This window comes from Copidosoma floridanum, unplaced genomic scaffold, assembly GCF_036245765.1.
Source record: "Copidosoma floridanum isolate Cflo_tuat_1 unplaced genomic scaffold, Cflo_Japanese_pri ptg000020l, whole genome shotgun sequence".
Classification (NCBI taxonomy): domain Eukaryota; kingdom Metazoa; phylum Arthropoda; class Insecta; order Hymenoptera; family Encyrtidae; genus Copidosoma; species Copidosoma floridanum.
The window spans coordinates 32,544,087-32,558,794 of NW_028321897.1; the positions used below are offsets into that span (position 1 = coordinate 32,544,087).

Below are 14,708 nucleotides of genomic sequence, written 5' to 3' on the forward strand. Positions count from 1 at the left end.
GGACAGGGATTTTTCCTGTACCTTCTGCCCTGTAATAGAAGGCATTCTATCCTTCTCCAATTATATGCCTATTAAAAATAACTGGTAAAACCTCTCTTGCAGAATATATCTACAACTGAAAAGTATTACATTTATGCACATGGTTATACAAACTACATTAAAGTTTTCTTACTAGTAGGTAAAACGACCAAGTGTTTTATTAAATTGTAACCTATCATCCAAACTAATGTCACAATACATAACACAATTTACACCAGCTTGACAACCAATAAACGAGAACCTTGTTCTTAATGCAGTCACAATGCTACAAAAAAAATATATCTGTAGTGGGAATTAAGTCTAAATTTAACAGACCTACACCGACGTTTCTGAGCTTCTGTCAAATTAAAACAAGAATTCAAACTGGTACAAACGACTACCAGTTAATCCGACATTTAGCTATACTACCACAACTTTCTCAGAATTTATTTTTTATTATAAATAAGACAAAAATAACGTTACATTACAAGTATACAATCAGATAATCACAAAATAAAAAATAACCTGCCACTGCGCCCTGTTTTAATTATGTTTCACGACTCAATACAAAATCTTGTCCTGTTAGATTTGTGCACATTGCAGACGAAGGAATAAATTGTACAGCACAAACCATTACTAAAACGTTTTCATTACGGCTTTCTTTTCCTCACTCAGCAATTTTCTTTGAGTTGCAGTAAACTGAAAGATTAATTGGTGTCATTACAAACACTTCACCTTTATTTACCTTTGACAGATATTACTATATATAGCTTTTACGCAGTGCCCACATTCCAAGACAGCTGTCTAGAGCTTAGACCATAAGGTCTAGAGCGATCACAGAGCGGTTGCGTTCAAATAAATCGTATTCACATCCCAATCCTCTCCCAACTCTCCCAAGTAGAAATTGAAAGTGGGCGAAAACTGGGCCCAAGCTTGGCTGCCACGCCACCCACCTTGGCTGCGCTGCAGCTTGGCACTTGACTTTTGGCCTCAAGTAGGATTGTAATACGGCGCTGACTTGGACGCAGCTATGCCTGACTTGGCGTGACTTTTGCCCAGTAATCGCCCACTTTCGTCTGCAGATCAGTATGATGCAGAGACTTCTATGTATAAGTATACAAATATGGTATGATATGCACGCGCGCAGCACACACAATTAATATATAAACAAGCTTATATGCTTAGATATATCCAACATCAGTGCAGACGAAAGTGGGCGATTACTGCGCGAAAGTCATACGAAGTCAGGCCAAGTTGCTCCCAAATCAGCACCGTAATCCGTAATACAAACCCACTTGCGGTCAGGCTTAGACGCTTAGTTGCTTGATTTGGACCATGCGTTTCAGCTTTCAGCTGGGCTGCCCACTTTCATTTCTACTCGGGACACTCTCACAGTCAAGAACACAGTGTAAAGCATAGAAATATTACCAATAGAGTAGGGAAGTACGAGTACCTCCCGACAAGAATGTGATCCAAAGGCTAAGACCAGGGCCTAACCAGGCAAACCTTGCATTGATTCTAGGGCCTGGGCAGTGGGCACGTGGGCAGGCTTAAATGTAGAGTTTATCACACGGTGTAATAAGGTTGACCGCAGGCTATGATAAGGGCCTTGCCAGGGTATACGTATATATGTATAATAACATGTCTACTGTACAGTACTACAGTTGGGGTCTTGATAAGTATTTGTATATCCAACGCTTTTGGATCAAAACAACACGATAAATACTTTTAGCAAATGATAAGAGAAAATCGTAGACTCGGATTATCGCTGCTTTTAAACTCTTTTTATTATTTGTTTTACTCGAAATCGTAGTAATCATGCTATATTAAGAATTTTTTCTCAATATTTGTGGACTCACCGAATTTTTCCTTTTAGTCGTTAAATTTTCTCACTCACATTTTATTTTATGTATATTTAAGAAACGAATAAACAAGCATAAACAAATAAAAGATTAATAAAAAAGTGTGTGTGTATGTACGTATACATGTGTATGTTCATGTATATGTCACGTCTTGAAGGTCGAAGGCTTCACAGTATATATTTATATATATATACATATTTGTGTGTAATACAAAATCAGGGCCTGGCCATATCCTTTCGACAACCTAATTACAATACCGGCCAGGGCGTGCCTAGGGCCTCGTGTTCAGCAACGGCCGTCTAGTGGTCATTTCTTGTCGGGCTAAGGCTGCATTTACATGGAGCGCAATAAAGCAAGCAGGATAGGAATTTCTCATAAGCGGCTGTGTTAATTAAGTCTATTGCGCCGCGCAATAGGGCTATCCTGCAAAGCAATAGACTCAACACAGCCGTTTATGTAGAAATTCCTATCCTGCTCGCTCTATTGCGCTCCTTGTTACTGTAGCCTAACGCATAAGTATAAATGTCTCGTTGGAAGAAAAAGACAGAGAATGAAGAGACCGTCCATAACCCAACAAGCATGAAAACTTTGGAAGCATATCTATACATACAGGATCACTTCATTTGGCCTCTCTTTCAACCAACAGGACGCGTAACGCGTCACGCGTTTTAAGTCGACTCATAGACATGTGAGAAAAATAGACTGCTCGTTCTTATGCACGGCGCTGAAGCACAAGTAGAAAAAGACACAACATCGAGCGTGGATATCTGTCTCTTGCACGTTGCCAAAAGTGTGAATGTGCAAGAGAGAGATATACCCATGCTCAATATTGTGTCTTCTTCTACTTGTGCTTCAGCGCCAAACATAAAAACGAGCAGTCTAGTTTTCTTGTAAAGGTGTAATCCGCAATCATCATCAGCAGTTACATATGTGAGACGTGACAACGTTGTGTAACTGCTGGTGGTGATTGCGGATTACACTCTATGTGTATGAGTCGACTCCCCTCCTCTGTGGTTACAAGTAACGTACAGCAAAAGCCGATCTTTGACTTTGGAATCGACTTGAAATTTTTCGACTTTCAAAGTCGACTATTCGTAAATGATGGTAAACTTTATGACTTAAATTGACTTGTAGGTAATTCAAAAACTTATGCATGATAAATATTAAATAATTTACAATATTAGGTATTTACATATAAGTACATTAAACTTGTAAGGAGCAGGAAGGTGTTTTCACTCAATAATAAATCAGTCAGGCTACCACCAGCTAATAATGAACAAATATATTTAAGAAAGAAAATAATACGCTCACTTTGAGCTACAATCGGGTGTTCTCTTTGTAAGCCGCGCTCTTGTCGTACGTCTGCGCTTGCCCGTGGCTCTCTCGCGAATGAGGCCGTTCGACGCTCGCCACGCCACGACAGTTGGCACCACCGCCCTCTCGCTCTCACACGTACACGCACTCTACACTCTCACACATACACGCACACATTATTACACACAAACGCATGCAGGGTTATTGGGTGATTACAAACTATTTATAAAAAAATGTTTACAAAGTAACTGTGCCTGGTAAGACATTCAGGATTAAACGTAACTCTAAAAATTCCAATTTTATTTCAATCACATATTTTTTTCTACTTATCGTATCAACTCATTCAAATGCTAAGGTGACAAGCGGCTCCTCAACGGGTTAGCAATAAGACCAGCATGTGAAAATAATCTTTCACAAGGTACAGACGTTGATACTATGGATAAAAACTTTTTGGAAATACTTCATAAGTGTAAACATTCGTATTTCATAGATTCCCATGCTCTAAATGGATTAGGGTTTTGTTTCTATTAAGAGCTTGGCGTGATAGGTACTGCCGCTTCAAGAGACGTCAGCTCGATTTTTAAAAGTCGATTCTTTTAAGTGATAGATCGACCTTTAACTAATGTCGACTTTTCCAACCATAGAGGTATAAGAATAGAGGGGAAAAGCGCTGTTCGTTACGTGCGCAATTTTGAAACAGCGCCACCAAGGGAAAAACGAGATCTATTGGTCTGGCACAGCAGAAGGCAATATTCGCAATATGTGCTTGATACCTATCGGAACACAGTACCTCGATAGATACACGAAAGGTTCTGTGTTTATTATATCACAAACTAATACAATGTCTCAAGTGGTACAATCCTATGTGAATAACTAAGGACAAAATTTGTACTACAAGCACTATAAGCGCTTGAGTATTACTTCAACACAAGTCCGTGTACTGTGTGATACGAGATATGTTTTATAAGTTTGCAGTGTAGTAAACACAGACCTACTCTGACCAATCAGACTATCAGAGAGCTCCGTTAGCCCTATACCAGCGTGTTCACACAGTATATATGTACACACGTTCATACGATACGCTTAGAGGATCAGGCCTCAGCTAAAAACTCTAAGAAATACACAGTATCCAATGTATTTTATTGCGTTTTTGAATGAACATGCCTGAGTAAAATATGTATATACTACTCATAATTTTATTAAAAATTTAACCCTTAGAATGGTTGTCGATGTATAAACACATAACTTTTTAATGATAGTAATGCTTAGCAGTCTGCTAGCAGACGACAAACATATCGTTTAGTTTCACATATTAGCACAGGTATTGCTGCGATCGCTTTTTCAGATCATGCACGTAGCGAATGCTAGCCCATTAGCGGCAGCGACAGCATAATTAAGTGTAACGGGGCATCTGTCCTTGTTGCCAAAGCCACGTTATTGGCTACTTCTTCGTCCTGAATCCTGAATCCTACAGTTGATTCAATCTCATGTAGGACTTGACCAATAACACAACTGCCAGACAAAGATAGATGCCCCGTTACGTAGCGAATGCTGCTGTCGCATATCACGCCACCTTTTTTACTCTATTCTTATACCTCTATGTTTTCAACACTATTATAAACTTGGCCGTAGGCCATAAGGGATGGACAAATTGAAAAAATTTGTCGATGTATATTGTATCAATATTTTAAAACTATTTCGAAAACATATTGATATTGGTAAAAAAATTATATCAACGTATCCATATATATCGAGCATATATATATATTTATAATAATTGGGTTTATGTTTAAAAATTAGTGGATACAAATTTAATATAAAACGCATTTATCAAATAATAGTGGACTAAAGGCACAAACAACAAACTTATAAGTGACAATTCAAACATACGGAAACAGAGCATCGACACATGTATATACACATACATAAATTTCAGCACTGTTTTTCATTTTGATTGATCAATAGCTGGGGTCTGATCGGGGCATTCGATATCTCGCAAAAGTAAGCATTATTTTCGATAATCCTTATAAATAAAAATAACCAAAAACAACGATAATGCGCACGCGCAGTTTAGGAATTATTGCCGATAATGGATAATCGACAAAAATGCTTACTTTTGCGAGATATCGAATGCCCCGATCAGACCCCGTGCGTAAGTTTTTTATACAATTTTCCTTGCTTTTGATTATCTGGACAAACTAATTTTGATATTGACTAAAATATATCGTTTTAGATATTATTTCTATCTTACTAAAAATACATCGATATACGATATATCAGTGAAAAAAACTATCGGCCTAATATATAGTTGGCCACATGGCACTACAATAATTATAACATAACTCTTTCTTAGAATAAAATATGACAGAAATATTTCGGATTTTCGAGAATCACAAAATTTGTTATGTCTAGTGAAATTGGCGGCTGGTTTAGACTTTTTGACCAGCCTCGGGCCTCAAATCTTGGTCTATTCTTGGCTTTGTACATAGTTTGTCAAATCCGTTCCATAGTATGAGTGAGCATGTCACTGCAATTAACAATAGTATACGGTGGATTAATTAGGCTTTCTGTCTATTGCTATCTTGCTCTGACTCAGACTCACTTTCAGTAATTGTTATTGTTTCAGTGGCACCAGAGAAAGAAGTGCAAGTCCTTGAATGATCTGGGCTTTTACAACTTGAAATAGCCTAGAAATGTAGCCTTGACTCATCACTAAGGGTAGCAGTATTTGCAGCAACCTACTGCTCGTTTTTTAAAGAAGCTACACCACTTAGCTGGACTCCAACCAGAAAATATAAAATACGTCTCTCTAGAGACACATGGTACATTCTCTACTCCAACAAGCAACATCAACGTATTGTATTTGGATCAAGACTTCTGAAGGTTCAAGAAATTGTCTAGGTACGTTTGCTTATTGCTGTTAATCACACTATGTCTCAGACATACTTGAAAAAATCACACATTTATATCCTTAATGCAAAGGATAATTTTATCTGTGACATGCATCATCTTTTATACTCAGCAGATAAATAAGTAGTACATTTCATAGTTTGTGAATAAGAAATATGTTTATAGAGAGTGCATTTTTACCCGGTTGTGTCAATCGCCGTTAAGGTACTTTTCTACAAACTTACCGTAGCCTTACCCTATTGCCAACCCATGTAAGCATTTTTTAATATAGTTTTTATTTTTAAAAAAGAAAAAATAAATACTAAATTCTTATCTCACTCGCTCATAAGGTATTGGGATTATGCCTCTACCACGTGACCTCAGTATATATATGACTAATATAGATGCGAAATAACACAGGTCTTATGGGAGGAATCTTGTTTTTATTTTTTTTCGCACTTAAAAAGATATTGAGCTTAGAAAGGTTGTTAATTCCATGTTACTGACATACTGAGAGTTACGTAGTTATTTTTTTCCTTTGGTGAATTCGTTCATGAAGGTTGAAACAGCGTTTTGAACGTATGCGGAGTGCCGTTTAACCCTACTTTGAGCTGTTTGTTTACCTCTGAGCATCAGCAGCAGTGGCGCATCAGCAGCAACAGCTGAAACAAACAGCTCAAAGTAGGGTTAAACGGCACTCCGCATACGTTCAAAACGCTGTTTCAACCTTCATGAACGAATTCACCAAAGGAAAAAAATAACTACGTAACTCTCATTATGTCAGTAACATGGAATTAACAACCTTTTTAAGCTCAATATCTTTTTAAGTGCGAAAAAAAATAAAAACAAGATTCCTCCCATAAGACCTGTGTTATTTCGCATCTATATTAGTCATATATATACTGAGGTCACGTGGTAGAGGCATAATCCCAATAGGTACTCTATACACTCACAGATGTGTATGTAAAACCACATAAGCATGAACACTTATTCTATATTTGCTTATTCTTATGTGCTGGTACACTCATTAAGGGGGCTCCTACGACTACTGCTGAGGTCAAAGACAAACAAAAAACAAAGTTTTGTTTTTCAATTAACAAATGTGTCTGAAAATCATTATGATATTTTTAATAACGTATGAAGTGGGAAAAATGATATTTATGTGTGTAGTTTAACTTGGTACGAAAAATTAATTATTGTTTTGACCAGTCTAGTGCATACGAGGGTACACCACCAGACCAGACCACCTGTGTTGGTGTAGTATAGCGATGTAATATATAGGTATATGGTATATATATGTCGTGAACAAGTACGTCTGCTACCCACGTGACCTCCTGACCTCCCGGACACTATTTATTTATTTCCATCACAAATATCTCGCTAAAATGGTCCTTTATCCACAATTTTTAATACAGCATATTACAGAGGAAGACTTCATCTACAAAACGTATATATTCAGTCTGCTGGGACATTTAATTTAGGTTAATTATAAACGAAAACAAATTGTTTTCCACGCTGCCCCATAGGAACACGTGCTAATAGTTACAACTTTGAGCTCGGATTTCTCAAAATTTTGACCCATTCGAAATATAATTGAGACCACCATTAAATTCAGTAGACTTTTATTTACATGAAATAATATATCTCTGTTTGAGGACTTCCGTGAAGGAGCCCCCTTAAATATACAGGTTACTCGCTTCGAGCCGATGCAGAGGCTGCGCCCTCTGCAGCAGATATTTGACCAAACTTTTATCGCGGCCAACGCTAGGGCCAAATTTGTTTTTTTTTTTTCTTTATATTATAGTGAACTGACCTACTGTGGATATGTACACTTTTTCCTTTATTTTATTTGTTAAACATATATTCGGTTTTTACATAATACATCGTATCATCATCATATAATCCGAGGCCGACGTGATTTAAAGATCTTAGATTAAGCAGCGATTTAACTGATTTAAATCGTAAATCATGAAAAAAATTTATTTTTCAGCTCAAATAATAGCAAGTTACAGTGTTTTGCAGTAGTATATTATTAATTTTTGATAATATTGAGCGATACAATACCAAAGCACTGGCAAAATTTCATTGGTGTATATTATTATCACTTCCACAGTTTAGGACACATTATTGATGAATCAACTGTTCGTTCGTAAGTTAATTAAATTATCATAATTAAAAGTAAGAAAGTAACTATATAATCTAGTAATATATTATCAATTTTTGATAATATTAAGTGATACATACAAAGGCACTGGAAACATTTCGTTGGTGTATATTATTATTACTTTCACAGTTTAGGACACATTATTGGTAAATCAACTGTTTGTTCGTAAGTTAATTAAATTATTGTAATTAAAAGTAACACATTAATTATTTAATATAGTATTTAATAAAAATTTTGTTTGAAAAAGTAATAAAAATGATTACTGATTGGTAACACGCAGATTACAAATTAACTTTTGATTTAAATTTATTTTATTAAAGCATTATGCTATTCATAAGTATTGAATAAATAAAATGATAAATCATGAGTTATCTTTTATTCATAATGTCATCATAGCATTATAAATTTTTTTTTTTCTGTAGAACCTAAAAGCACATAAGAAATATTCGAGAAAATATTGATTAATTATTATATAACTTAAAGATGATTCAAATGTTTTTTAATTAAAATTTTTTACTGATCAAATATAAATAATGTTAAATTGTTAGAAAATTTTATTTACACCCTCCAAGAATATAAAAAAACGTTGTTAACAATTATAGAATTATACGGAGAAGGAAGTGAGAAATACAATAATTTTCGCTAAACTGTGATTTGCAATGCCCTGACATAAAAGAAGTCGAACCTCGTATAAAAGTGTCATAACTAAATGTCATCAGTGTAATGAACATATTATCTAAAGACAATTGTGCTTAATAATACGCAATCAAAAAATATAAGAATTCGTTAAAATTTTTTATTTGAGTGGCTTATATGTTTCAATCCCGTTCCAAGTGAATGCATTTAACTTTGATGTATCATTAAAGCCAAAGTTAATTCTTACTTAATAATGATTTATAGCAGTTTACATCATACAATGTAAATAAATTTAGTCCTATTGGTCCTTTAATCATACCGAATAAATTTTGTTTTTTTTTTCAACGGATTTTAAGAGAAGAAAATATTTTTCGACAGTGGTTGAGACTATTTTTTTAGGTCGAGGTGAGTTTTTAAAATATTTTTAACTTCATCCCAACTTTTTACCACAATTTCATTATACATTTTTTTACGTAACTCCCGACACTAGTTGAAAAAAAATCTTAGTATTTGAATACTAGTAGATATAAAACCATACTCTTCATATAAAGTATTGATCACCTCGTTGACCACTGTCTACATTTCTCTCCATCTAGGCCCGTTATAACTTAGCAACATCTTATATGACAACGTCCTCATTAACTAAACATTGTATAACATTGTTAGACAGAGGAAGCTACAAAAAGGATTTAACTTAAAATGTCAATTGTTTTTTGACATGTTACAAACATGATTTAAACGTGATTTAAAAATGATGTAATTGTGATTTAATCATGATTTCATGGTGATTTAAATCGTAAATCACAAAAAATTCTAATTTTAAGCTTAAATAATTGCCAGTTACAGAACTACGTCAACTCAGTTACGAATTATTTATTTCAAAATTCAATACATCATAAATATATGATATAGGTTGTATGTTCTGCAATATTTTCCAATGATTTTTGTGCTTTACAGTAAGCATTAAAACATTCGTTTCTACTTTCATAACACTTATGATTCACAGAGGAGACAGGGCGTACATTTAAAAATTTTTATTACAAAAATAAGTTCTCTGTTTTACATTACGGTGCAATAAATATGAACATGAAATTTATTTAAAAACCGGCTGCAAAAGTAAGGTGTTTTTCTTTTTCTTTGAAAAATTCGTCCTCTTCTTCCTCAGACAAATAACCTTCGTATATAGCATGGGTCGCAGGTTAACTTTATTTTCGTGCAAGCCAATTATTGTTTAGCAGCATCTTCTGATAACGTGCTCACCAACAGGATATTTCGTGATTTTACAAGGCAGAAAAAGCTGCGTAAAGAATTTAATTTAAAATGTCATTCGTGTTTTAAAACGTTACAATCATCAATAAAGCGTGATTTAAATGATATACTAGTGATTTTAAAGTGATGAAATTTGATATCATTCTGAATTAATTGTGATTTAAATCATGAACCACAAGTAATTTTGATTTTTAGTTTAAATAATAGCCAGTTACAGTACTTTATGGTAACTGCAAAATTAATTGCGTCATGATATATGAGTTACACGTTCTGAAATATTACCCAATGATTTTAGTGTCTTACAGTGCACGCATTACAAAAATAGGGGATTCAAGGACAATGTTAAAAAAAAATTACTAAAATTTACTACTAATGCGTAATAAGTACATTACAAATTAACTTTAGATCCACAATTATTTTATTAAAGTTTTCTGATATCTATAAGTATTATGTTCTGAAAAACCGATAAACGATGACTTCTTTTTTCATAAAGGTATTTACAATTTTTTTTTTAGAACCTGCAAGTGCATATAAATTAAATTTTAATTATTCTACAGTTTAACAAGTATGATTGATTTACTTACTAAAAAAATTTGTTACTGACTAACAACAAATAATTTTATATTATTAAAAAATTTTGTTTACACCTCACAAGTACATAAAAAATAAACAATAATAATTATACGATTGTAGTAAGAGAAGAGTATAAGAAGTTGTAGTTTTCACTGAATTCTGATTTGTCAAAGCTCGCTTTGTTTTCTTCCCGGGGCAAAAAATATTTTTTATGGAAATAGGACAAAGTTAATTTTACATATAAGAGACACAATTTAGAGACACAATAATTTTGCTTTGTGATGTGCATTAAAAAAAAAAATTATGGTATTCGATGAAATCTTTCTTTCGAGTAGCTTATATTTTTTAAGTGTGAGTCAAATTTAATGCAACACAGATTCATCTATAATTGCAGTAAATTTAAGACTGATGTAATAGTGATTGCAACTTAAATTACGTATTGTAAGTACAATGCAGGCTTTTTTACGGCATATGCTTGCTTTTATCATAATTCATTTTATGTACATATTTTTTTTTTTTATACATATAGACTTTGGCGAAAGAAAACAATTTACTTATTTGCAGTGATTTACCACATTATTTCAAGCCAAGCTAAATTTCTGAACATTTTCAACCTAGTTTTTAACTGTATCCTAATTTTTACTCCTACGAAGCAATGTTTTTTTCACGTAGAGACCAGCTTTAGTTAAAAAAAATAACCTTATATTGAAATGATAATAAATAATTATTAAATTGCAAACCCGACCTTCGTATATAGTATGGGTCGCTGGTTAACTTTATTTTTGTGTCGGCTAATTATTACTTGGCAGTAACTCAAGATTACGTGCTTACCAACTGGATGTTGCGCGATATAATGCAGAAGCTGCAAAAGGCATTTAATTAAAAGTAGTAGTCGTTTATTAAACCGTTACGATCACTTATTGAGCGTGATTTAAAAGTGATTTAATAATGACATGATTGTGATTTAATTTTGATGGAGTCGAGATTTAATTGTGATGTAAATCTCATGTCACTAATAACTATATTTTTTGGCTGAATATAATTGTTAAAACTGGGCTAACTACCACTTTTACTAAAATTTGAGGGTACGTATCAGCTTATTTAAAAGGTGACCCCAATAGAATTTATGAATTGTTGTATTTAATCAAGTTCTAATTCCTCTGTACAATAATTTTTACGTCTTAGCAAACAAGAATTTCAACTCTACCGACTTTTACTCCATGTTTTTTATGATAAATTTTTTTTAAGATCTTGCCGAAGCTCAGGCATTCTACAATCGGCATGAAGAGTATATGTAAACATTTTTTTGAGTAAGTGGATTGAATATAACTATATTATTGTTTATGTTGAAAAAGTTCGTCATTGATATGAAAAAATATATACTTTTTATAAAAAAATTTGTTAACAATCGAGATTGCGAAATCTTTGCATGAAAAAGTTGGCAGGCATTTTCTTAGCCAAAGATTTCCCTTTTTCTGCATAACAGAATCTGTATTTTTACAGTACTCACCATTACGTGTCTTTATTATAAGAGTGCAGTACTGTGCGTCGTTTACTGCTCCAAGTACTTCAATCCCTTGCGCAATAGCTATGCAGCGTACTTTACCGTTTGATCTGTCGTCGTTCCTCTCACGCTTGTGTAAAAATATAACTTTCAAGTTTTGTCTCCGTTTAACAATTTATGTCACATTTCACAAGCTCTCTCAAGGTCTTTCGTAAGGGTCTTTTGTTACATTCTAATAAATCACTGAATATTTTTGTACTACACAAAAAATATTGCCAAAAGATCACAATACCTGGGTATCACTAAGCAATTAAAGTTTAAAAAATATTGTTTCTCCATTGCAATCGCAGTAATTTTCGGCGAAGCTCTGATATAACCTTGTTGTTTTTTTTTGTCTCGAGTGCCGAGGGTCTGTAATAGAGTTTTGTGAGTTTACCGTCAACCGGGTTCCCAGTGGATAAAATAGAATACTAATTCACCCGCGTACGTTGATGAAGGAGATAATGAACTTATCGTAATCCGAAAAAATAAATACTAAAATTCTAATTAATGCGCGACGAGCATAAAGAACATTATTCCTCATTATCTACATTTTTTTTTTTTTGACAAGAGATTCTTCCTTCATTGTTTTTACACTAGAATAAAAAAAAAAGGGGGTGTTATTCTTTATTAGGAGAAAATTTCGTCTCATCATTGTTATAGTACTTAGTAATTAAAACAAAATGATATTGAGTAAATCTGTACAATCCTAAGGACGCAAATAAATTTAATTTTGATACCAATTAAAAAAAGGAAATACCTGTTTAATACACTTATTTGTGGAATCAAAACCCCTCCCATTTTCAGGTGACACATGGGTCTGTAATATATATATATATATATATATATATATATATATATATATATATATATATATATATATATACATATATAACTTTATTAAAGTATTTATCAAAGATTACGGGTATTAACTTTAAAAGAAAAATTAAAAGAAGTAAGTAACTAAAAAAAAAAAAAAAAGGGAAAAGGCAAAAGAAAAAGTAAACCTTTTCTCATTTTTTCTATCGGGAGATCATTAAAAGGAAACGCTTCAATACGACTATCACCCTGTGGTTTTGGTCGATGAAGGATCCGACATATGGTAAACATAGTAACAAATATTTTTTATTTACAAATTCGTGGGTGTAATATATATATGTTTTGTTTTACACTGGACTTCGAACCCGTCCTCTTACATATGGCCGATAGCTACGACTGTATGTGAGCTCCTAATTTAAGTTTTATTGCGGTAATATTCAATCGTACACCCAATAGTGCGCAAATTAAATTCAACTTAAAAAGGGAGTTTGCAAATTGGTACCCCTGGTGGGACCCATGTGTTATAAAAGGGAGTTTGATAAAAAAAAAATATAATAAAAATAATAAAAAAAAATTAAAGGAAGAAGAAAATGGTTCGGACGCGGAAAAATGCAGAGAACTTGGCATTGTCTCAAAACAACCCTTATGATGAAGAGAACGATAGCGATAGTTCTAATAAAAACCCCGAAGATATAAATCGCGAAAATGATGACATACTAAACATTATAGAAGTACAAGAAAATAGAAACCCACCAATAAATGAATCACACGAAAACCAAGAGCCGGCTCTGGTTCAAATCAATCAGCGAATCGGTCGACTAGAAGAAGAAAATATTATAACTCGGGAACGTGCAGAAAGTCATAGGCGATTAATCGAGGAAATTGATGGAGGGGTTGAGCGCGTTAAACAAGCAAACACTCGCATGAGGGTGGCAGACACTCATAGGCAGACTGAGTTAATAAGGCAAGCTGAGGTGCTTAATAACCTTAACAAACAACTTGATCAATTAGCTTTGAATGTCGGAACAACGACGTGAACCTGTGAAATAATCAGTAACTCAATAGCTACCCATAGCAATCAAATAAAGCATTTAGAACGGGCTGACGAACTATTATTCCAAGAAATTGAGAAAAATAAACAAGAACTAAAAGATTTAATCACGCGGAAAGTAAATGAATCTCAGGGTCGAGGGATTTCACAATTAAAAATGGATTTACCGATTTTCTGTGCGGCGGCCAGTGATAAGCCCATAAAGTTTTTGAAAGCTCTAAAATCATATGTAGAAATATCTGGGATTGAAAGAAATGCCATTAAATTAGCATTATCTCAAGCACTTAAGGGTCCGGCTTATGACTGGTTTGAGCACGTGGAAAAGGGCATACATACACCAACAGATTTCGAAACATTATTTTTAAGAAAATATTGGAATGCGACGGTACAATCGAAGATTCGACGAGCGTTAGAGTTCAATTCATATGACGCAACTAATAATTTAAGCCGGAGCGAATATGTTCTGAATTTGTATAGTCATGTTAAGATGTTAACGGGTCCTCCATCAGAGATAGAAGCGGTAGCTAAATTTGCAAATCATTTTGATGAACTCGTACAGCAGTCAGTCAT

The 14,708-nt window shown here is 33.8% G+C and overlaps 2 protein-coding genes across 5 annotated transcripts in view; one reads left to right on the forward strand and one right to left on the reverse strand.

Moving 5' to 3' along the window:
* The window catches only part of LOC106636373 (GTP-binding protein 2), a 249,705-nt gene extending 248,884 nt beyond the window's left edge, over positions 1-821 (reverse strand). Inside the window, exon 1 of one of the 2 annotated variants that reach the window (XM_089593772.1) lies at positions 548-821. The gene's annotated coding sequence lies outside the window, so the exon portion shown is untranslated. Of the gene's footprint in view, positions 1-543 lie in introns of both variants that reach the window. The other variant, XM_089593771.1, reaches the window with a different exon arrangement.
* Positions 822-5,678: 4,857 nt separating this feature from the next.
* Positions 5,679-14,708, forward strand: part of Pdk1 (Phosphoinositide-dependent kinase 1) — a 153,709-nt gene continuing 144,679 nt past the window's right edge. For 2 of the 3 annotated variants that reach the window (XM_014348766.2, XM_023389869.2), the window contains exon 1: positions 5,679-6,095. The gene's annotated coding sequence lies outside the window, so the exon portion shown is untranslated. Of the gene's footprint in view, positions 6,096-8,073; positions 8,233-14,708 lie in introns of all 3 variants that reach the window. The other variant, XM_089593842.1, reaches the window with a different exon arrangement.